We start from the raw sequence: 22,598 nt of genomic DNA on the forward strand, positions 1-22,598 counted from the left end.
GATATACAAATGACATGGGAAAGAGAGACTGAGAGACAAGGAAAATACATTTCAGAGCTCTCTCAGGGACAGAAGGAAATCAGGAGACATCCTGCTTTCTCTCAGGCCCCTACTGGAGACATCCTTAGTTCTGGTTACATCAAGTTCTCTACCCTGTCTGTATTGTCTGTGTTTGGTGCACCAATCTGTCCACATGTTAATTTGTGTGTGTTTTTGTTTTGTTATCTGAATGACTGTTGTTCTATGTTTCATGTTGAAAAGATAAAATGGTTAAAATTTTATCCACCTCTTGATTCACTCTCAGTTTGCACAGCAGAGGCTGATTTAAGTTGCCATGCACCCTTAGCCAGAAGTCAAGCTCAGCAACAGAGGCCCTGCTGAAAAGCTGCTTTTAAAAGGGGTCAGAAGCTTAGTTCTAAGGCAAATAAACTGATAGTTGTTCTTTCCTAGAAAAATCTCTGAAATTATGATTATGGGTTCAGCAAATGACAAAGTGCTTTTTCTCTTAAAATTAAACCTAGAAAAGTATCAATTCTTTGGTCTAAATTTATAAGATTTGTGTAGAGACTTCATTTGGTTTCTGACTTGTCTTAAAGGTATAAATATGCTCTGCATGTTTTGGTCATAGAGTATTGGCTCATAAGTTATTGGGTATAATTAAAAAGGTGTAACATTGGTAACAAGAAAGTTAACTTAAAACTGGTAACTCAGAGTTGGAGTCATTAAAACACACACACACACACACACACACACACGCACACACGCACACACATATATATGTACCATCCCAGGAAACCAGGCCTTTAATGATATTTCTAAATTGGAATAATATTTTATGTAATTCTTATCCTAGAAACTAGACTTATAAGGGATAAAGTTTAAAACAATGTCTCTTTAACGAAGCATTAAAAGTTGCACTGTCATGCATTCATATATAAGAATTGGAAGCCAAATTTCATAACGTGAAAGTAATGCTTTTGGTAATGATTTAAAAGAGAATGGATTATTTAAAATGGTGTTTGGGCTTTCTCCACCAGCCAAGCAATATGCCCGAAGGAAAGAAAGCCAAGGGGAAGAAGGTGGCCCTGGCCCCTGCCATCGTCAAGAAACAGGAAGCCAAAAAGGTGGTCAATTCTTTATATGAGAAAAGGCCCAAGAACTTTGGCAGTGAGCAGGACATCCAGCCCCAAAGAGATCTAACATGTTTTGTCAATTGGCCCCGACACATCAGGCTGCAGTGGCAAAGAACCATCCTCTATAAGTGGTTCAAAGTACCTCCTGCCATTAATCAGTTCACCATGACCCTGGACAGGCAAACAGCTACTCAGCTGCATAAGCTTGCTCACAAGTACAGACCAGAGACAACGCAAGAGAAGAAGCAAAAGCTACTGGCCTGTGCTGAGAAGAAAGCTGCTGGCAAAGGCAACATCCCAATGAAGAGACCACCCACCTCTCTGAGCAGGAGTCAATGTAGTCATCACCTTGTTGGAGAACAAGAAGGCTCAGCTGGTGGTGATTGTTCATGACGTAGACCACATTGAGCTGGTGGTTTTCCTGCCTGCCCTGTGTTTAAAAATGGGGGTGCCCTACTGCATCATCAAGGGAAAGGCCAGGCTGGGATGCCTGACCCATAGGAAGACATGCACCACTGTTGCCTTCATGTAAGTTAACTCAGAAGATAGGGGTGCTTTGGCTAAGCTGGTGGAAGCTATTAGGACCAATTATAATGACAGATATGACAAGATCCATTGGGGAGGTAACGTCCTGGGTCCTAAGTGTGTGGCTCTTATTGCCAAGCTGGAAAAGGCAAAGGTTAAAGAACTCTCCACTAAATTGGGTTAACTGCACACTAAGTTTTCTGTACATAAATATAATTACAAAATAAAAATAAAATAAAATAAAATTGGGTTTGGCTTTCCAAAAGGTAGGGTTTTGTTCTAATATTGCAAAAGAAACTTAAAAAATATAGTTGAATTGCCAGTGTTCCATTGGCTGCAGTTGACAGTTTCATCACGAGCTCAGAATTCATAACTCACCCATATATTGTAATTAGGATGATTATAAGAGTAATGAAAGAAAACAAAAACAAATAAAAACAAAAAATAGCTGTGGCCATTGTGAGCCTGCTGTCCCTCTTTACACAATCTTTATTGGATATAGTGGTAGAAGCAAAATTTAAACCCCCCAAAATTGGAAAGGAGATCTCAGTGGAAATTTATTTGGTATCACACAAGTTCCTGATTAACATTTTCAAGACTTTGTGGATACACTATGAAAAATAGCTAGTAGAATTTTTGGAGATTCTCAAGTGAGGGGTTCCCTTTGTTCCTTTTGCTGTATAAGAACACTAATGCAGTTTGTGGCCATCCGACTATACAAAGCAAAAGACAGACAGTAGAATTGCTCCCTTGGAATCTGTCCTCCTGGCAGGAGGTATAATTTTTGGGCATGACTCAGTCAGTATGCTCAGATTAAGAAATATTTACATTAGAGTTAATACAAAGTTCACAGCAGCCTCAGTGAGGCTTGTGTGGCTTTCTCTTGTTTGGCAAACCCTGCCTTGCCTCTCCTATCCTCTGGGGAATTATTTTTAAGCCAAAACAATATTATTATAGATCTATCCAGATTTTGTTCAAAATAAAGTTTAAACTTGAGATTTATGAAATGTTAATGAGACTGTGGAACATGTAGAGGCATTCTAATCCAGCCTGCCTACTACATATAGAATTATTATGGATTTAGAAGGCTATTTTTTCTTTTGCATACTGGTAATTATAAAGGGATTGCTTCTAGTGAGCTTGTAATCATGAAAAGATTTTGCCTCTAGGAATGGCCAATAGCCTCACATAATGTAAAATAAATAAATAAATAAATAAATGTCTCTGCTTCAATACAGGAAGCTAGGACTTTGAATTTTTCAGTGTATATTATTTATTATATTGAAAGTATTTCATTAGTTAATGCCTCTGAAGGGAAATCTACTGCAAACCTTTGCTCTTATACAATGAGCTTTAAAGGTTTGGGGATTAGTTGTCACTACAGAAAAGATTCAGAGGCAATATCTCTTTCAATATTTGTGACCCCACTCTCATCAATGGACAGATCCTGGAAACAGAAACTAATCAAAGACATGATGAAACAAACAGAAGTTATGAAACAAATGGATTTAACACATAGCTACAAAACATTTTACCCTAAAACAAAAGGATATATTGTCTTCTCAGCACCTCATAGTACCTTCTCCAAAACTGACCATATAATCGTTCACAAAATAGGCCACAACAGATACAAAAATATTGAAATGATCCCATGCATCCTATCAAATAACCACAGACTAAGGCTGATCTTCCATAACAACATAAATAATATAAAGCCAATGTTGAAGTAGAAGCTCAACAACACTCTACTCAACAATAACTTGGTCAAGGAAGAAAGAAAGAAAGAAATTAAAGACTCTATAGAGTTTCATGAAAATGAAGACACAACATACCCAAACTTATGGGACAGGATAAATGCAGTCCTAAAGAGGAAAACTCTTAGCTCTGAATACCGCCAAAAAGAAACTAGAGAGAACACACACTAGCAGCTTGACAGCACACCTAAAAGCTCTAGAACAAAAGGAAATAAATTAACCCATGAGGAGTAGACAGCAGGAAATAATCAAACTCGGGTGAAATCAACCAAGTGGAAACAAAAAGGACTATTCAAAGAATCAACCAATCCAGGAGCTGCTTCTTTGAGAAAATCAACAAGATAGAAAAACCCTTAGCCAGACAGACTAGAAGGCACAGGGACAGTATCGTAGTTAACAAAATATGAAATTAAAACTGAGACATAACAACAGAACCTGAGGAAATCCAAAATATCATCAGATCCTACTACAAAAGGCTATACTCAACAAAACTTGAAAAACTAAATGAAATGGACAAATTCCTAGACAGATACCAGGCACCAATATTAAATCAGGATCAGATTACTGATCTAAACAGCCCCATATCCCCTAAAGAAATAGAAGCAATCATTAATAATCTCCCAACCAAAAAAAAAGCCAAGGACCAGGTGGGTTTAGTGCAGAGTTCTATCAGACCTTCAAAGAAGGCCTGATTCCAATTCTCCTCAAATTATTTCCCAAATTAGAAACAGAAGGTACTTGTACTGGCAAGTTTTGTGTCACCTTGACACAGCTGGTGCTATCACAGAGAAAGGAGCTTCAGTTGAGGAAATGCCTCCATGAGATCGAAATGTAAGGCATTTTCTCAATTAGTGATCAAGAGTGAAAGGCCCCTTGTGAGTGGGATCATCTCTGGGCTGGTAGTCTTGGGTTCTATAAGAGAGCAGGCTTGGGTTCTATAAGAGAGCAGGCTGAGCAAGCCAGGAGAAGCAAGCCTGTAAATAACATCCCTCCATGGCTTCTGCTTCAGTTCCTACTTTCTGACCTGCTTGAGTTCCAGTCTTGACTTCACTGGTGATGAACAGCAGTATGGAAGTGTAAGCTGAATAAACCCTTTCCTCCCCAATTTGCTTCTTGGTCATGATGTTTGTGCAGGAATAGAAACCCTAACTAAGTCAGTACTCTACCCAATTCATTCTATGAAGCCACAATTACTCTGACACCTAAACCACACAGAGACCCAACAAAGAAAGAGAACTTCAGACCAATTTCCCTTATGAATATCAATGCTAAAATACTCAATAAAATCCTCGCAAACCGAATCCAAGAACACATGAAAATGATCATCCATCATGATCAAGTAGGCTTCATCCCAGGGATGCAGAGATGGTTTAATATATGGAAGTTCATCAATGTAATCAACTATATAAACAAACTCAAAGACAAAACCCACATGATCATATCATTGAATGCTGAGAAAGCATTTGTCAAAATCCAATAACCTTTCATGATAAAAGTCTTGGAAAGATCAGGCATTTGAGGACCATATTTAAACATAATAAAAGCAATATACAGCAAACCAGTAGGTAACATCAAACTAAATGGAGAGAAACTTGAAGCAATCCCACTAAAAGCAAGGACTGGACAAGGCTGCCTACTTTCTAACTGCCTAGTCAATACAATACTTGGTGTCCCAGCCAGAGCAATTAGACAAGGAGATCAAGCAGATACAAATTGGAAAGGAACAAGTCAAAATATCACTATTTACAGATGACATGATAATATATATAAGTGACCCTAAAAATTCCATCAGAGAACTCTTAAAGCTGATAAACAACTTCAGTGCAGTAGCTGGATATAAAATTAACTCAAACAAATTTGTGGCCTTTCTCTACACAAAGGATAAACTGGCTGAGAAAGAAATTAGTGAAACAACATCCTTCAAATTAATCACAAATGATATAAAATACCTGGGTGTGACTCTAACTAAGGAAGTGAAAGATCTATAGGATAAGTATTTCAACTCTCTGAAGAAAGAAATCAAAGAAGATCACAGAAGATGGAAAGATTTCCCATGCTTATGGATTGGCAGGATTAATATAGTCAAAATGGCAAGATAGCCAAAAGCAAGCTACAGATTCTATGCAATCCCCATCAAATAGCAACTAAATTCTTCACTGAGTTAGAAAGGGCCATTTGCAAATTCATCTGGAATAACAAAATATCTAGGATAGCAAAAAGTATTCTCAACAATAAAAGAACCTCTGGGGGAATCACCATGCCTGACCTCAAGCTGTACTGAAGGAGGAAAATTACTGGCCACCTGAACTCTTCACCCCAGAGTCCAACCCCTCCCAACTGAAGACCTGAACTCTTCGCCCCAGAGTCCTACCCCTCCTAACTGAGGACTGTTCCAAGAACATTTTTGAGATAAGGGCCTCCTGGAACAACCCCAGAATGTTCTAATAGATCGGGTACATTGCCAAAATATAGGACACGACCCCTTGGTTACGTAAAACCCTTGGCAAAACCCCTCAGTTAAGCAAACTTGTACTTTTCCCTGCCCCACTCCTCCACTTGGCTTTTTCCTATATAAGCCTGTAAAAAATTTGGGTCGTGGTCGATTCTCCTCTACACCATGCCTGGTGTATGAGTTTTGACCCCAGAGCTCTGGTTTATGTACTTTTTATGTGCTTTCTTGTTGTTGCTTTATTAAATCTTACTCTCTACATCTTAAGTTCGGTCTCAGTGTCTTCTTGGGTACTCGGCTGTCCCCAGGCTTGAGTGAGGGTCTGCCCTCCGGGGGTCTTTCAGTACTACATAGCAACTGTGATAAAAACTGCATGGTACTGGTACAGTGACAGACAGGTAGATCAATGGAATAGAATTGAAGACCCAGAAATGAACCCACACATTTATGGTCACTTCATCTTTGACAAGGAAGTTAAAACAATCTTGTGGAAAAAAGACATCATTTTTCAACAAATGGCGCTAGCACAACTGGCAGTAATCATGTAGAAGAATTTGAATTGATCCATTCTTATGTCCTTGTACAAAGCTCAAGTCTAAGTGGATCAAGGAACTCCACATAAAACCAGAGACAAGACACTGAAACTAATAGAGGAGAAAGTGAGGAAAAGCCTTGAAGATATGGGTACAGAGGGAAAATTCCTGAAAAGAACAGCAATGGCTTGTGCTGTAAGATCAAGAATCAACAAATGGGACCTCATGAAGTTGCAAAGGTTCTGTAAGGCAAAAGACACTGTCAATAAGACAAAAAGGCCACCAACAGATTGGGAAAGGATCTTTACCAATCCTAAATCTGATAGGGGACCAATTTCCATTATATACAAAGAGCTCAATAAGCTGGACTCCAGAAAATCAAATAACCCTATTAAAAATGGGGTATAGATCTAAACAAAGGATTCTTAACTGAGGAATACCGAATGGCTGAGAAGCACATGAAAAAATATTCAACATAGTTAATCATCAGGGAAGTACAAGTCAAATCAACCTGAGATTCTACCTCATTCCAGTCAGAATGGCTAAGATCAAACATTCAGGTGAAATTAGATGCTGGCAAGGATGTTGAGAAAGAGGAACATCCCTCCATTGCTGGTGGGATTGTAAGCTTGTACAAACACTCTGGAAATCAGTTTGGTGGTTCCTCAGAAAATTGGACATAGTACAAAAGGAAGATGTAGCCATACATCTCCTGGGCATATACCCAGAATATGTTCCTACTTGTAATAAGGACACATGCTTTACTATGTTCATAGCAGCCTTATTTATAATAGCCAGAACCATAAAGGAACCCAGATGTTCCTCAACAGAGGAATGGATACAGAAATTGTGATACATTTACATAATGGAGTACTACACAGCTATTAAAAACAATGAATATTTGAAATCCTTAGGCAAATGGATGAATTTGGAGGATATCATCCTGAGTAAGGTGACCCAATCACAAAAGAACACACATTCACTCACTGATAAGGGTCTATTAGCCCAGAAATTTAGAATACCCAAGATACAATTTGCAGAATGGATGAAACTCAAGAAGTAGAAAGACCAAACTGTGGATTTTTTCTTTCTTTCTTTCTTTCTTTCTTTCTTTCTTTCTTTCTTTCTTTCTTTCTTTCTTTCTTTCTTTCTTTTTTTTTTTTTCTTAGAATGGCGTACAAATTACCCATGCATGGAGTTACAGAGACAAAATTTGGAACAGAGCTTGAAGGAATGACCATCCAGAAACTGCCCCACTTGGGGATCTACCCCATAAAAAATCACCAAATCCAGACACTAGGCAGATGACAACAAGAGCCTGCTGACAGGAGCCTGATGTAGCTGTCTCCTGTGAAACTGTGACAGTGTCTGGCAAATATAGAAGTGGATGCTCACAAACATCCATTGGACAGAGCATAAGGTCCCCAATGAAGGAGGCAGAGAAATACCCAGTGAGCTGAAGGGGACTGAAGCCCCATAAAAGGAACATCAATATTAACTAACCAGTACCCTCAGAGCTCCATGGAACTATACCACCAACCAAAGAAAACACATGGTGGAACTTGTGGCTCTAGCTATATTTGTACAGAGTATGGCCTAGTTGTCATCAATGGGAGGAGAGGCCCTTGGTGCTGTGAATGCTCTATGCCCCAGGATAGGAGAATGCTAGGATTAGGCATAGGAGTGGATGGGTTTGAGAGGGAGGAAATATCTAATAAAAAAAGGAAAAAAAAAGAACACTGATATTTGGTATATTGCATAGCAAACTTTTAGGCAAAATTGATAATCATTACACAGAAGATAAGTTGTTAAAATTTGCTTCTATTCATGCTTTTTTATTTCCTGTAAATTTATGCATGAATCCTACAAATAGTATATCTACTATATTTATAAACAGCCCTTCTATGGGAGAGAAGTATATGTGATTGGATCACATGTTGATTCTTTTGAGTTTTCTCCTGCTTCAGTAGAGATAATTGAATTGTGTGCTATAGCCAGTGTTTTGAAATATTGAAAAAATCAAGTTTAAATTTGTAGATGTATAATATATATACATATATATATATACAGAGAGTGAGAGAGAGAGAGAGACTTACAATTGCTTGAAATTGTTCCTTTTTTAGATACTGCTAATTCTAAAATTTTGCAAATGATTATGCATATACAACACAAGTTAAGAGAAAATACTGTTCATTTAAAGGAATGTCCTTAGACATTTAAAAACTCATCCTGGACTGTCTGAACAAGACCCTTTAAGGCAGTGCCAAAACAGACTTTTATCCTAGGCATATTATAAGCCTTTTACAAGTACAATTGGCCATATAATCTTACACTTTTTTTCATTCTTTTTTATTAGATATTTTCTTTACATTTCAAATACTATGCCGGAATTCCCCTATACCCACCCCTTGCCCTGCTCCCCAACCTACCCACTCCCGCTTCCTGGCCCTGGCATTCCCCTGTACTGGGGCAGTCTTCACAAGACCAAGGGCCTCTCCTCCCATTGATGGAAGACTAGGCCATCCTCTGCTACAAATGCAACTAGAGACACAGTTCTGGGGGGTACTGGTTAGTTCATATTGTTGATCTTCCTATAGGGGTGCAGACTCCTTTAGGTCCTTGGTTACTTTCTCTAGCTCCTTCATTAGGGGCCCTGTGTTCCATCCAATAGATGACTGTGATCATCAACTTCTGTATTTTCCAGGATCTGGCATAGCCTCTCAAAAGATAGCTATATCAGGGTCCTGTCAGCTAAATCTTGCTGGCATATGCAATAGTGTCTCGATTTGGTGGTTGTATATACGATGGATCCCTAGGTGGGACAGTCTCTGGATGGTCATTTCTTCCATCTTAGCTCCAATGTTTGTCTCTGTAACTCCCTCCATGGGAATTTTGTTCCCAATTCAAGGAAGGAACAAATATTCACACTTTGGTCTTCCTTCTTCTTGAGTTTCATGTGTTTTGCAAATTGTATCTTGGGTATTCTAAGTTTCTGGGTTAATATCCGCTTATAAGTGAGTGCATATTATATGTGTTCTTTTGTGACTGGGTTACCTCATTCAGGATGATATCCTCCAGATACATCCATTTGCCTAAGAATTTCATAAATTCATTTGCTTTTAATAGCTGTGTAGTACTCCATTGTGTAAATGTACCACATTTTCTGTATCCATTCCTCTGTTGAGGGACTTCTGGGTTCCTTTCAGGTTCTGGCTATTATAAATAAGGCTGCTATGAACATAGTAAAGCATGTGTCCTTATTACAATTAGGAAAATCTTCTGGGTATATGCCCAGGCTAGGTATAATCTCACTCTTACATCATCAATATAGTAAAGGCTTGACATAATAATTTGGCAATTTTAGAGAATTTGCATATCACATTGTAAAAAAGTTATTCCCACTGTCCTTAATTTCTCTCTGTTCCACATAATGGTGGTGATTCTCAAGGACCTATATTTAATCAGTTATTGCAAATAGATACTCATTTTTTGATTTTAGAAAAAAATATGCATATTTGATTATTGACACCTTTTCATGCTTTCTAGCTGCAATTTCTTTAACAGAAAAAGCAACTAAACATGTGATTAGTTACTGCCTATGTTAATTATTTTTTGTTGTTGTTGTTTTGCTTGGTTTCCCAAATCAGCTTATAACAGATAATTGAACTGGCTATTACAGTCAAGCATTTTAGAAGTTTTGTCAATAATTTAATGTTCCCCATATTTATGGGATTTTTGTATAATTCTCAAGGACAATGGAACTTTAAAACAATATCTTCTTAAAAACAAAAAGGGGGGTTATATCCCCATGCACATTATTTAAATCATACTTTTTGTTTTTAAATTATTAATAATTGTATGCTGAGTGTCTACAGCATCCTACAACTAGGCTTTCTCAAGCCTAGGTGAGATGGAAGTATCCACTAATTGGCACATGGCATGATCCTGATCAGGTTTTAAAAATTGGGAAGAACACGTGTTTGTGTTTTTTTCCACAGAATGCTGCAGGAGCATGCTAGCTTGCCAGAGTGATTGGTATGACATGCTGACTCGTGAGCTAGCTGAGTGCCCTGACAATGGTGACTGGAAAGCTGTATTGGGTATATGTTCTTGACCCCCTTAACTTGCCTATGTCACAGATTAGACAAGCTTAGCAGCCTTACTTCATTCAAGCTTTTAGATCTGTGGGATAGAGAACATAGAGATGGTGGAAAAATTAATCAAGTGGAGGAGTTATAATGACTCTTCTCTTGCCTTTAATGTGATCAGTTATTCTGACTCAATCATGGACTGGTTTAGAAAGAAATCCAATATTGAAGATTCTAATTATGAAGTTTGCAAAAATCTTTATCAGCCAGTTTACCTGGCACTTACCACTATTTACCTGAGAAGTGATAGTTTTTCCTTTGTTTCTCAAAGCCACCTCCCCTACACCAGGAGGCCAGACCCTGGATCTTATCATTGCTAATTTGCAACTGAATTGAGTGCCTGGTGTGGGGAGCAGGTGTGGCAGCAGTTCCAAAGAAGCCAGGGACTGCAGCTAAGTCTTATGACTTGCACCTGACTTCCTCATACATCTAGCCACAAACATCGTGAGAGCTGCGCAGGTGTACCAGGTTACTGGCGAAGCCATTTTGGTGGAGATATGCCCCTGCTGCCCTGATTAGCTGAAGCTGCGTACCTGGTGAGGTGATGTGGCCTGCTGTGAGTGGATGGGAACTGATAGTATATAAGAGTGAGAGGCCCAGGGCTCAGGGTCTTTCGCCTACACAGTCAATGGCGCATCTCAATAAATGTGTTGCAGAAGGATCCTGCTGTGGCATCTTACTTGCTGGCGAGTCAGGAGTCCCACAGCCTGGAACATCCCCAAAGACAACCTTAATCCAGTTCCTTTCAACATTTGACTTTGTATTTCAAGCAGGTCTGTTACCTCCATACAGCCTTGCCTTCAGCAAAGCTCAGATAGAAGTTATTCATCGCTATGAAGAGATTCATTGAGTGCCTATCTTGACTTGGGCCTGAATGGGAAAAAGGTGTACTATGAGGGTTGGCAGTCAAGGAAGGGCCACTGGTCTATGGTTCTTATCAACCTAAGACAGAGGCATGTGCCAAGATGTCATGTTTGTTCATAATAAGCACTAAAAGTCCATGCTTGTGCAAATAAATACAAATAAGCTGCACATGTTCTCTAGGATGGATCAGAAAGAGTCCAGTAGATTCAGTCCTAAGGCAAATGTGGCCCTTAGCCACCATAATTTCCAGGCAGGACTATGGAGAATAAGTACATTTTATCCCCCAGTCTAGTTAATTTTTAATAAACAAAAAGGGAAGAACTGTGCACTTCCCCCTAGCCTTGAGTGGGCTGATTCAGACCTTGTTTTTTTTCACAGCCTACCTAGGGTGGAGTCTTCTGACCTAGGTACAGTCTATTGTCCTGACACATCTGCTGCTTCCTCCAAGATGCCACTACCTGCTGAGAGGCTGAACCTGTTTTCCTGATGAGATCCTGATATACAATGAGATCCTGGCTCCCTCCCCCCCAACCCCCCACCCCCCTTTTATAAACTCAGACTCATAAGTAAACATTAGGCCTTGATCAGAAACTTTGTCTGTGTCTCATTCTTCTCTCTCCATCTATCCCACACAGCCCCAGATTTCATTTCAGGAACCCAGTAACCCATGGCCACAGGTGGCTACAAATAACATACATTATTATATATAGTAAAATTTCTATTATATTTCTGGATAGCTTTTGAAATGTAAAGGAAGAAAATATCTAATAAAAATTGAATAAATAAACTAAAATGTCTAGAGACAGCATAAACTTGTATTTGTATATAAAAGAATGTCAGTAGCAATTCTTTCTAGACATATTTTTATCTCTGCATCATTTCCTCATCTTAATTTTATTATATGATAAGATACTGCATAAAATACATGTTCACAGGTACTTGAAAATGAGTAGGTGTTTTGGCCTGTGAGATGATGCATAATAGATGATCATTTATATAGAAGGGCATATTAAGGTGATTTATATAGAAGAATAACCTGAGTTATCATCATGGTGGAAGGAGAGAACTGACTCCTGTAAGTTGTCCTTTGACCTCCACAATCAAACATTGATATATGTGAATACACACACACACACACACACACACACAAATACACACTGCACTTTTGTACAAAGAAAGAATATATGAATATATTGGTAAAGAAGATGTTGGAAGAGTGATAATGAGGAATCCATTTAAAATCCCTCTTACTACAGAGTTTCATAGTCAGTGAGGCAATGCAAGAGACAAACAGGAGCCTGATCCTTTAACATTTACTCTGCCTCAGACTTTTGACTAATCTTATGTATCAGTTTTCTATAGATAGTATTCCCCAAAAGCTCTTTCACATAGCAGTTGCCTGACACTAAATTAAACTTGCTTTTGTGGCTTTGTTTACTTTCCTCTGGACTTGTCAGTTTCAGCAAATTGTCCACTCTGTATTTATGCTTTTGCTCTCTTCCTCATCTTTGCCTTCATTTTGTGCTCTAAATTATTATATTTGTCATCTATGTCCAGTTTTCCATTTAAATCCAGTTAGCCTTTATATTTCTCTAGAGTCAAGATTTCAAGAACATTATTTGCCATTTTTTTTAATTTAAATGTATGAAAAAATAAAATAGATATCTTAGATAAGAGAGGTCCAAAACCAAAGTCCTAGGGAAATTACTTATTTAAATGTGAATGCATTCTAGATGGATTTGGATAGTGAATCTAAACAAAAGGGAGGGATGGAAATGGGACTTTGAATCACATGCTAGGGAAGGTAAAAGTAGTTCAGTATAATTGGAGCATGACTGAAATAAATTGGAAATTCATGTGAAATGAAGTATAATCAATAAATACCCTTTAAAAGAAGTTCTGATTTATATATAAATTATTAGAAAGCTATTAATGCAGTTTAGTCAGAAAGCAGGTCCTGTTGTTGTATGCATATAATCCAAGAATGAGAAACCAAGAATGAGAAATAGGAAGGCATGATTCTTCTTATTTTTTTTCTTTCCAGACCAAAGATGGTAATCTGCAAAGTATATTTCAGCCCAGCCCAACATTTATCTGCCCTATAATGAAATAAAACTACCGCTTCCTCCAAAGAGCAATGTCTACCATCATTAAAACAAGTTCAGAATTAGAATTTTGACCCTGTACTGGAAGCTACAATTAAGAGACATGTTACATATAATTCAATGTTTTTATTTTCTTTAAAGCAAAAGAAAACTATTGTGAATAATTAACTAATTATCTCTTGGTCTCTAAGACAATTTATCTTATGAATCATTGATGAATGCTGTAAGTGCATGGTAGAAATGTGTAGTGATATCAAATAGCAAAAACTCAATATCTCACATTTGATTTACTCTCCCTAGTCATACCTGATTCCCAGTCCATCCTATAACATTTAAGAGACAGTGATTTTAAGAACATTTTCTATTGAGTCAATGGTTCTCAACCTCACTAGTGCTGTGACCTTTTAATACAGTTTGTATTGTAAGCCCTCAACCTACTATAGTTTGTCTTTCTAGGAAATGTATAAATGGTCACAATTGGAACAGGGAGGAATAGCTAGAATTGATTACATCTCCATAATCTCATTTGGTAGAAATCTCTTTAATTGTTACTAAGTTGAAGTCCTAATTTCTTATTTTGGTACAGAATTTATTTTGATGCAAAATCAAGGTTTTCTTTGGTATAAATTTCTTCTATTGATACAAAAATTTTAAAAATACAGGCCTTAGACCCAGTCCTTCTATAACTATCAGTATAAACTGATCTGAGGCATATAAGCCTGTGAGTTAAGGGCCAAATAGCAAATTCATGGCTCTGAGTTTATTGCTAGGGTGTTTTCAGATATTTTATTTAGAAATGGCTGCGAGTAGTTAATGGAGAACAGACCAGATTACTTTACATAGATAGTTGGTTTTCAAAAACTTCAGAAACCCACAGAATGTGACATTTAATGTTATTCATTCACTTTTTGAGACAAATCTGCTCCTAACAGCTTCTCATTCATTGATTCAAAGAAGCAGCCGGGCATCTTACCCCTGGGTGAGGCTGTACATTTGTGTCTAGGTTGATACTGGACAGAAAATTGCCAATCTCTCCTGCAGACATTTTCTGTCCAGAAAGGGGACACAATTTACAGTTAGGACAGCTTACTTCTGCAGAGACAGAGTAGGATAGTCCTTAATTTTATGTTTCTCAAGGTCTGTCAGATAATTCTGGTCCAGAAGGCTGAAGACATGTTCCATCTTATTGACTTACCTGTTCTATATAGGTAGGCAGCTGTCTCTACACTTTGTCTCATGTTTGGAATCTCTGTTAACCTTCCTATATATTTTCAGTTAATATTAGTCATTCTTGAATTTCTGAAGGGGTTGAAAAAACAACACAATCTCGTATTCAACCCAGGATATTTACTTTGAGAGAACAGATTTGAGAGGATGGTTTTCAGATGGCATACAATATAAAGCAAGGACATAATTCAGGTGTAACATTATAAGTTCTTTATGTTAGGATAGAGGACAGTGTACTATCTTAATAACATAAATGATGGACTGGGTGTTAGGTCTATCTTATAACTTTTATATTATAAAATTGTAATAGCTGTATTCTATTTATATTTGAGAGAAAGGTTTTATGTTTATTAGACCAGAAAGGAGGAAGTGCTGTGGATAGGCCTGGTGCTGTTTGTATTTTTATGCTAATTCCATTCTCCTGAGAGGGGTTGCAGACAAGGGGCATACTCAGGTGACATGTTGTGACCCAATCTCCTAATGAATAAAGAAGCCAATCACTGGGCGAATAGGAGGGACTCCTATAATAGAAGAAGAAAAGAGGAAGCAAGAGAGAGTTAGGGCTTTTTGGATGGGGTTATCATGAGGACAAGAAGTAATTACTAGTGTCTCTTGGTTTCAATGGCAGATCCATCAAGATTTGCAAATGGAGGATTTAGATTTAATAAGACTTACAAGATTAGTATTTTATTTGTTGCACTCAGAGATTGAGTTCCCGTTGTCTCTGAACTAAGTTGGTGTTGTATTTTCCTTTATGAGGCAGCACATCTGGGTGCAAGAGAGAAAGGTACAGCAGCAAAGCATGGGTTTGCCAGATGCACACCACAAAGGTTATGGGGGTTTTGAAGCATTGGGTTGGTGTGATAACAACCTGCCAGTGGGATCCTAGGAGACATTTCAGGAGATCCAGGCCAGAAAGTGTCCATGAGATAGAAACAGGTCAGCAATTGCCTGCTAGTGCATGGCCAGCCAGGACACTGGAACAGAGAGTAGCAGGGCGAAAGCACAGGAACATGCCAGATTTTCTTTGTTTGTTTGTTTATTTGTTTGTTTGTTTGTTTGTTTTAGTATTCTCCACACCAACATATCACCACTTAAATGGCCCTTAATTTTAGTTATCTCTTCCTGTATTACATCATTTTTCCTGCTCTTTACTCTGCAACCTTACTTGACCAACAATTTCATCCAAATCCACCCATAATTATCCGTTCTATTTACTTTTCCTAATCAGATCTCTGTCCGTCCTTAGTACTTTCTCTATTTGAAGCATCTGTGGATATAAGAGTTGCAGGTTAGTTATCATTGACCTAGTAGCTAATATACACATGTTAGTGAGAGTACTACATTTATTTTTCAAGGTTTGGGATAATCAGAGTGGATTATTTTTTATAGTTCCACACAATTACCTGCAAATTTCAGTAATTTAATGGCTGAATAATATTACATTGTATAAATGTACCAAACTTTCTTTGTATATACCTCTGTTGAGGGGCATCTTTTTGGTTTCCAATTTCTTGCAGTTGTGACATGAGCATCAATGACCGTGGTTGACCAAATGTCAATGTGATAAGATGAAGTGTCTTCAAGAGTATATTGGTCTTGAGTTAGAACAATTCCCACTTTCTGGAGGAGCTGCCACACAATTTTTCACAGTAGCTGTACAAGTTTGTATTCCTACAAGCAATAGAAGAGTGTTACCCATACTCCATATGCTCTAAAGCATGAGCTATCAATTGTTCTTATTGAACTTAGCTATTCTGAGGGCTTTAAGATTAAATCTCAATTAGTTTTGATTTTCATTGCCCTGACAACTAAAGAACATTAGTTGAACATTGTTTTAAGTGTTTCTCAACCATTTGATAGCCATCTATTGCAAATTATTTGTTTAGTTCTGTACCTCATAATTTAACTTTCATAATTGGAATACACTGAGAAAGTTGCTGATTTCATTTGAGGTTTCAAATTTGGTGAAGTAACAGTTTGTAAATAATGTTCTTTTGATTCTCTGAGTTTCATCAGTTTCTATTGTTATGCTCTTCTTTTCATTTCTGATTCTCTTAATTTGGATATTCCCTCTGAGTTTTAGTTAGTTAAAATACAGGTTTGTCTATCATGTCAGTTTTCTCAAAGAACCAACTCTTTGTTTCATTGATTATTTATATTGTTTTACTTCTATTTTATTCAGCTCCAATTTTGATTATTTCCTGCCATCTTCTCCTCTTAGGTATATTTACTTCTTCTTCTTCTTTTTTTTTTTTTCTACAGATTTCAGATTTGCTGTTAAGTTGCTAGTATGAGCTTTCTCTAAATTCTTTATGAAGGCACATGGGGTGATGAACTTACATTTGTAGCCCTGCTTACAAGTTTGTGTATGCTGTACATTAAATTTTATTTAATTCTATGAAATCTTTAATTTCTTTATTTTTACCTTGACTCAGCCAACATTTTATAGAGAGCTGTTCAGTTTCTATTAGTTTGCCAACTTTCTGTTATTTCTATTGTTATTGAAATCCAGCTTTAATCTATGGTGGCATGATAAGACACAGGGGATTTCGATTTTATTGTATCTATTGAGACTTGTTTTATGACCAAATATATAGTCAATTTGGGGGTAGATTTGAGGTGCTTAGAATAAGGTATATTCTTTTGTGTTTCAGTGAAATATATATAATATTGTTATGTCCATTTGAGTCATAACATTTGTTAGCCCCAATATTTCTCTGTTTAGTTTTCCTGGATAATGTCCATTGGTTGGATATTAAAGTCTCCCAAAATGAATGTGCGAAACTCAGTGTGTAATTTAAGCTTTAGAAATGTTGCTTTTACAAATATGGTTGATCTTGTATTTTGAGCATAATTATTCAGAATTGAGATATCTACTTGGTAAGTTTTTTTCTTTTATGAGTATGAAGTGTCATTTACCATTGCTTTTGACTAATTTTGATTGAAAGTCTAGAAACATTGTACTAGCTCGGTTCTTGGTTCCAGTTGCTTGAAAAATATTTTTTCAACCGTTTTCTCTAATGTTATGACTATCTTTGATGTTTAAGTGTGGTTTTTTTGTATGCGCACGAAGAATGGATCCTATTTTCTCATCCATTCTTAACAGAATTTAAGAATTCTGTGTATTTTTATCTGGAAAGTGAGTCCATTGATATTCAGAGATATTAATGATCAATTGCCTGTGTTTTTGTTATTGATGATGTTGGTGTGTGTATGTGTGTGTGTGTGTGTGTGTGTGTGTGAGTGTGTGTGTGTGTTTCCTTTCTTTAATTTTGCTGCTGTGATAGTATGTACTTCTTGTATTTTCATGGGTATAATTAACATCCTTCTGTTGGATTTTTGTTTCTAGCATGCTATGCACACTCCAGCGAAAGTCTGCTTGGCAGGCCAAGAGGCCTGGAAGCACTCACGAGGCAAAGAGTTTCAAGGAAACTCAACCTCCTGGAACCTTGGCATTCTCATAACCCCCATATACTCATACCCTATCCCCGCATTAGTCTGGTGTATGGATCCACGTGCTCTCTTTTTGTATTATTTTGTTATAAGTGCCTTTAAAGATTGAATTCTGACATAGCTAAGCCTTCACCAGTGTTCCAAAATCCCAGATAATCCTTGAAGCCAACAAACTTGGAATTCAGTAGGAATTCAGTAAGAAATTTACCTATTCAGTAACATTCAAATTTACTTCTAGTAGAGACAGTGAAACTAATTAGGCATTACAAAGAATGGAGCCAGAATAGTTCAGGCCTAGTCTGCAGAGTGTTTGCTTGAGACAATAGCCAGTCTTACCCAGACAAGGGAATTCACAATGGCCTAGCGGGTTTACCATGAAAGAGTTAGGGAATCCCCCTGAGACAGATTTCTTCACTAGGCTCAAAGAAACAGCATAAATCAGGCATTTACTAAGAATCCCTGGTGGTGGGCTTAACAATAGACTAGCATTACACCTGGGTCCCTTCTTAGTGGCAGTGGTACCCACCTTCTTTTGATGTATACCTTCATTTTGTATTGTGTCACTGTAACTCAGCGGATGTATATCGCTGGGTTTCTTGTTGCTTTTCTGTATAAAAAGTATGATCTCAACTTGAAAAATTACATTCAGATTCTACACAACCTCATGTGTTGAGTTTGTCTGTCATTTGTCAATTCCTTGTCTACCTGTAACCAGAGACCGGTTCTACACAGACAGGGACCAAAAAGGGTCTGCAGCACTAGCAACTTCTTTAGGGTTCGGTTTGTAAGTACATACTGAATAAATTTGACTTTGTTATGGAATATCCTGTTTTCTCCATTTATGGTGATTGAAAGTTTTGCTGGGTATAGTAATCTGGCCTGGCATCTTTGAACTCATAGAATATGCAAGACATCTGTCCAAGTTCTTCTGGCTTTTAGAATCTCAGCTGAGAAGTGGGGCATACATATAATAGGGCTGCCTTTATATGTTTCGTAGTCTTTTCCCCTTGAAGTTTTTAATGTTTTCTTTATTCTGGATGTTTAGTGTTTTGATTATTATCAAATCACAGGGGGTCATGTATGGTCCAATCTATTTGGTGTTCTGTGAGATTCTTGTATAATTATAGACATCTCTTTTTTTAGGTTGGGGAAATTTTCTTGTATGGTTTTGTTGAAAATATGTTCTGGGCCTAGGATCTGAGAATCTTCTCCTTCTTCTATTCCCATTGTTTTAGGTTTGGTCTTTTCATAGTGTCCCAAACTTCCAAGATGTTTTATTTCAGAAATGTTTTAGATTTAACATTTTCTGTGAATACTTATCATTTTCTTCTATCATGTCTTCTATGACTGAGATTCTTTCTTTCATCTCTTGTATTTTGTTGGTAATGTTTGCATCTGTAATTTAGGTATGCTGATTTTCCATCTCCAGGATTCTCTCAATTTGTGTTTTCTTTATTGTTTCTATTTCTATTTTCAGGTACTGAACTCTTGTGGTCATTTCTTTTACCAATTTGTGTTTTTCTTGTCTTCTTTAAGGAATTTGTCCATTTTCTCTTTAGGTATCTCTATCATCTTTATAAGATTGGATTTATAATCATTCTTCTGCTTCAGTTGTGTTATAATATCTAGTGCTTGCTGCAGTAGGATAACCTGGCTCTGCTGGTGCCATATTGCCCTAGTGTTTGCCATTCATTGCATTTTTATGTTTTTTTTTTTTACTTTTTATTATTTAGTTATTATTTTCTTTAATCGTTTTTACAGTCCAGTCATTGTCCCCTTCCCATTTTGCCCTCCAACAGTTTCTCATCCTATTCCTGCCTCCCCATACCCAAAAGGAAGTCTCAACATCCCCAAACCACCCACATCCTACCTGGCCTCCCCATTCTATGAGGCCTCAAGTCTCTCAAGGTTTAGGTGCCTTTTCTCTCAAGGTGCCAGACCAGGTAATCCTCTGCTTTGTATGTGTCAGGAATCTCAGACCAGCTAGTGTATTCTGCCTGAGTGGTGGCTCAGTGTCTAACAGGTCTCAGGGCTCTGGGTTATTTGAGACTGCTGATCTTCCTATGGGGTCACTCTACTCTACTCTTCTTCCAGCCTTCCCTTAATTTAACCACAGGGGTCTCCAGCTTCTATACATTAGATGGGTGTAAGTATCTGCTTCTGTCTCAGTCAGCTGCTTCTTGGGCCTCTCAGATGTCAACCATGTTAGACTCCTGTCTGTAAGTACATCATCGTATCAGTAATAGTGTCAGGACTTGGAGCTTCTCTTTGAGATGGGTCTCAATTTGTGCTGATTACTGGACTTCCTTTCTCTCAGTCTCCTCTCCACTTTTTTCCCTGCAGTTCTTTTAGACAGGAACAATTCTGAGTCAGAGTTTTTGACTGTGGGATGGCAACCCCATCCTTCCACTTGATGTTCTGCCTTTCTATTGGAGGTAGATTCTACAAGTTTCCTCTCCCAACAGTTGAGCATTTAATCTAAGGTTTCTCCCACTGAGTGTTGTGATTCTCTCAATTCCTAGGTCTCTGGTACATTCTAGAAGATCTTCCCACCACCCGTCCCTAGGTTGTATATTTCCATTCATTCTGCTGACCCTTTGGGGCTTCACTCCTCATCACCCCAATACCTGATCATGTTCCCCTTTTCATCTGCCCCTACACCTCACCTCTCCTACCCACTTTCCTCCCTCCCTCCCTCTGCCCTATGGTTTCTCCTCCCTCCCTAGTTGGATTGATACATCTTCATTTGAGCCCTATGGCTTGTTAACCTTTTTGAGTTCTGTGGAGTATATCCTGGGTATTCTGTTCTTTTTTGGCTAATATCCACTTGTCAGTGAATACATACCATGTATATCCTTTTGGTTCTGAGATGCTCACTTAGAATGATATTTTCTTTTTTTAATATATTTTTATTACGTATTTTCCTCAATTATATTTCCAATGCTATTCCAAAAGTCCCCCACACCCTCTCCCTCACTTCCCTACCCACCCATTCCCATTTTTTGGCCCTGGTGTTCCCCTGTACTAGGGCATATAAAGTTTGCGTGTCCAATGGGCCTCTCTTTCCAGTGATGGCCGACTAGGCCATTTTGATACATATGCCGCTCCATTTGCTTGCAAAACTCATGAATGACTCAGGTTCTAAGATCAAGAAGTGATAAATGGGACCTCAGCAAACAGAAAAGTTTCTGTAAGATAAAGGACATAGTCAATAGGACAAATCAGCAACCTACAGGTATTGTAAAAAATCTTTACCAACCCAACATCAGATAGAGGGCTATTATCCAAAATATATAAAGAATTCAAGAAACTAACAACAAAAAACAAACAATCCAATCAGAAATGGGGTACAGAACTAAACAGAGAATTTGCAACATAATAGTCTTCAATGGCCAAGAAGCAGCTAAATAAATGTTCAAAGTTTTTAGTGATCAGGGAAATGCAAATGAAAATGACCCTATTGAGATACTGCCTTACACCAATCAGAATGAATAAGATCAAAAATTCAGGTAACAGCACATGTTGGTGAGAACGTGGAGAAAGAGGAACAAACACTCCTCCATTGCTGGTTGAATTGAAAAATGGTACAACTACTCTGGAAATCAATCTGGAGGTTCATCAGAATTGGAAATAAATCTACCTGAAGACCCAGCTATACCAGTTCTGGGCATATACACAAAAGATGCCCCCACCCATGCCACATGTGCTCGTGCTTCACTATGTTCATAGCAGCTTTAATTATAATACCCAGAAGCTGGAAACCATCCAGATGTCACACAATGAAAGAATGGATACAAAAAATGTGTTTCATTTACACAATGGAATGCTACTCCATTATTAAAAATGAGTATATAATGAGTTCATTGTGTTTTTAAACTGGCTCTAGTCATCTGGGTTTGGGGTTATTATAAGTTCAGGTTCAAATTTCTGACTTTATCTTTGTTAGATGGTAGACAGATGTATTTTAGATGTTTCTTTCCCTTTTTTGTTTTCTCTCTGGTCTTCTGGCCTAAGTTGCCTGGGATTCTGATGACTAGAGCATCGTTAGGACCAGTTTAATGTCTAGTAACATCATATTATCCTGGTTGTTACTGATTGTTTTTTAAGCTAATATGTAGGCATCTGAGCTTGGAAGGATTGTAATTGTATGTGCTGATAATTTGCTTATCTTTTCTTGGGTATGTGTATTGTTTCTTGATTTCTGTGGCCTCCATGGAACTTAGGAGAATGTGGTTGCTCTGTATTGCCTGTTTGGCAATTCTTCTGGGATCCTGATAGGTGTGGCCACTGGGGAATCAGGGTAAGATACAGGATTGAGAGCTGATAATTTGGAATGAGGAAGAATTTTGGAGAGCTGAACTGGTCCAAAGAGGAAAGAACCGGGTGTTACATTATGATCTGATT

The 22,598-nt window shown here is 37.8% G+C and overlaps 1 pseudogene; it reads left to right on the forward strand.

Annotated features, from left to right (window-relative positions):
* Window positions 1-1,046: 1,046 nt before the first annotated feature.
* LOC110286172 (large ribosomal subunit protein eL8 pseudogene) lies at window positions 1,047-1,842 on the forward strand (annotated as a pseudogene).
* Window positions 1,843-22,598: the final 20,756 nt, after the last annotated feature.

This window comes from Mus caroli, unplaced genomic scaffold (genome assembly GCF_978045245.1).
Source record: "Mus caroli unplaced genomic scaffold, Mus_caroli_1 scaffold_5, whole genome shotgun sequence".
In the NCBI taxonomy this organism is placed as follows: domain Eukaryota; kingdom Metazoa; phylum Chordata; class Mammalia; order Rodentia; family Muridae; genus Mus; species Mus caroli.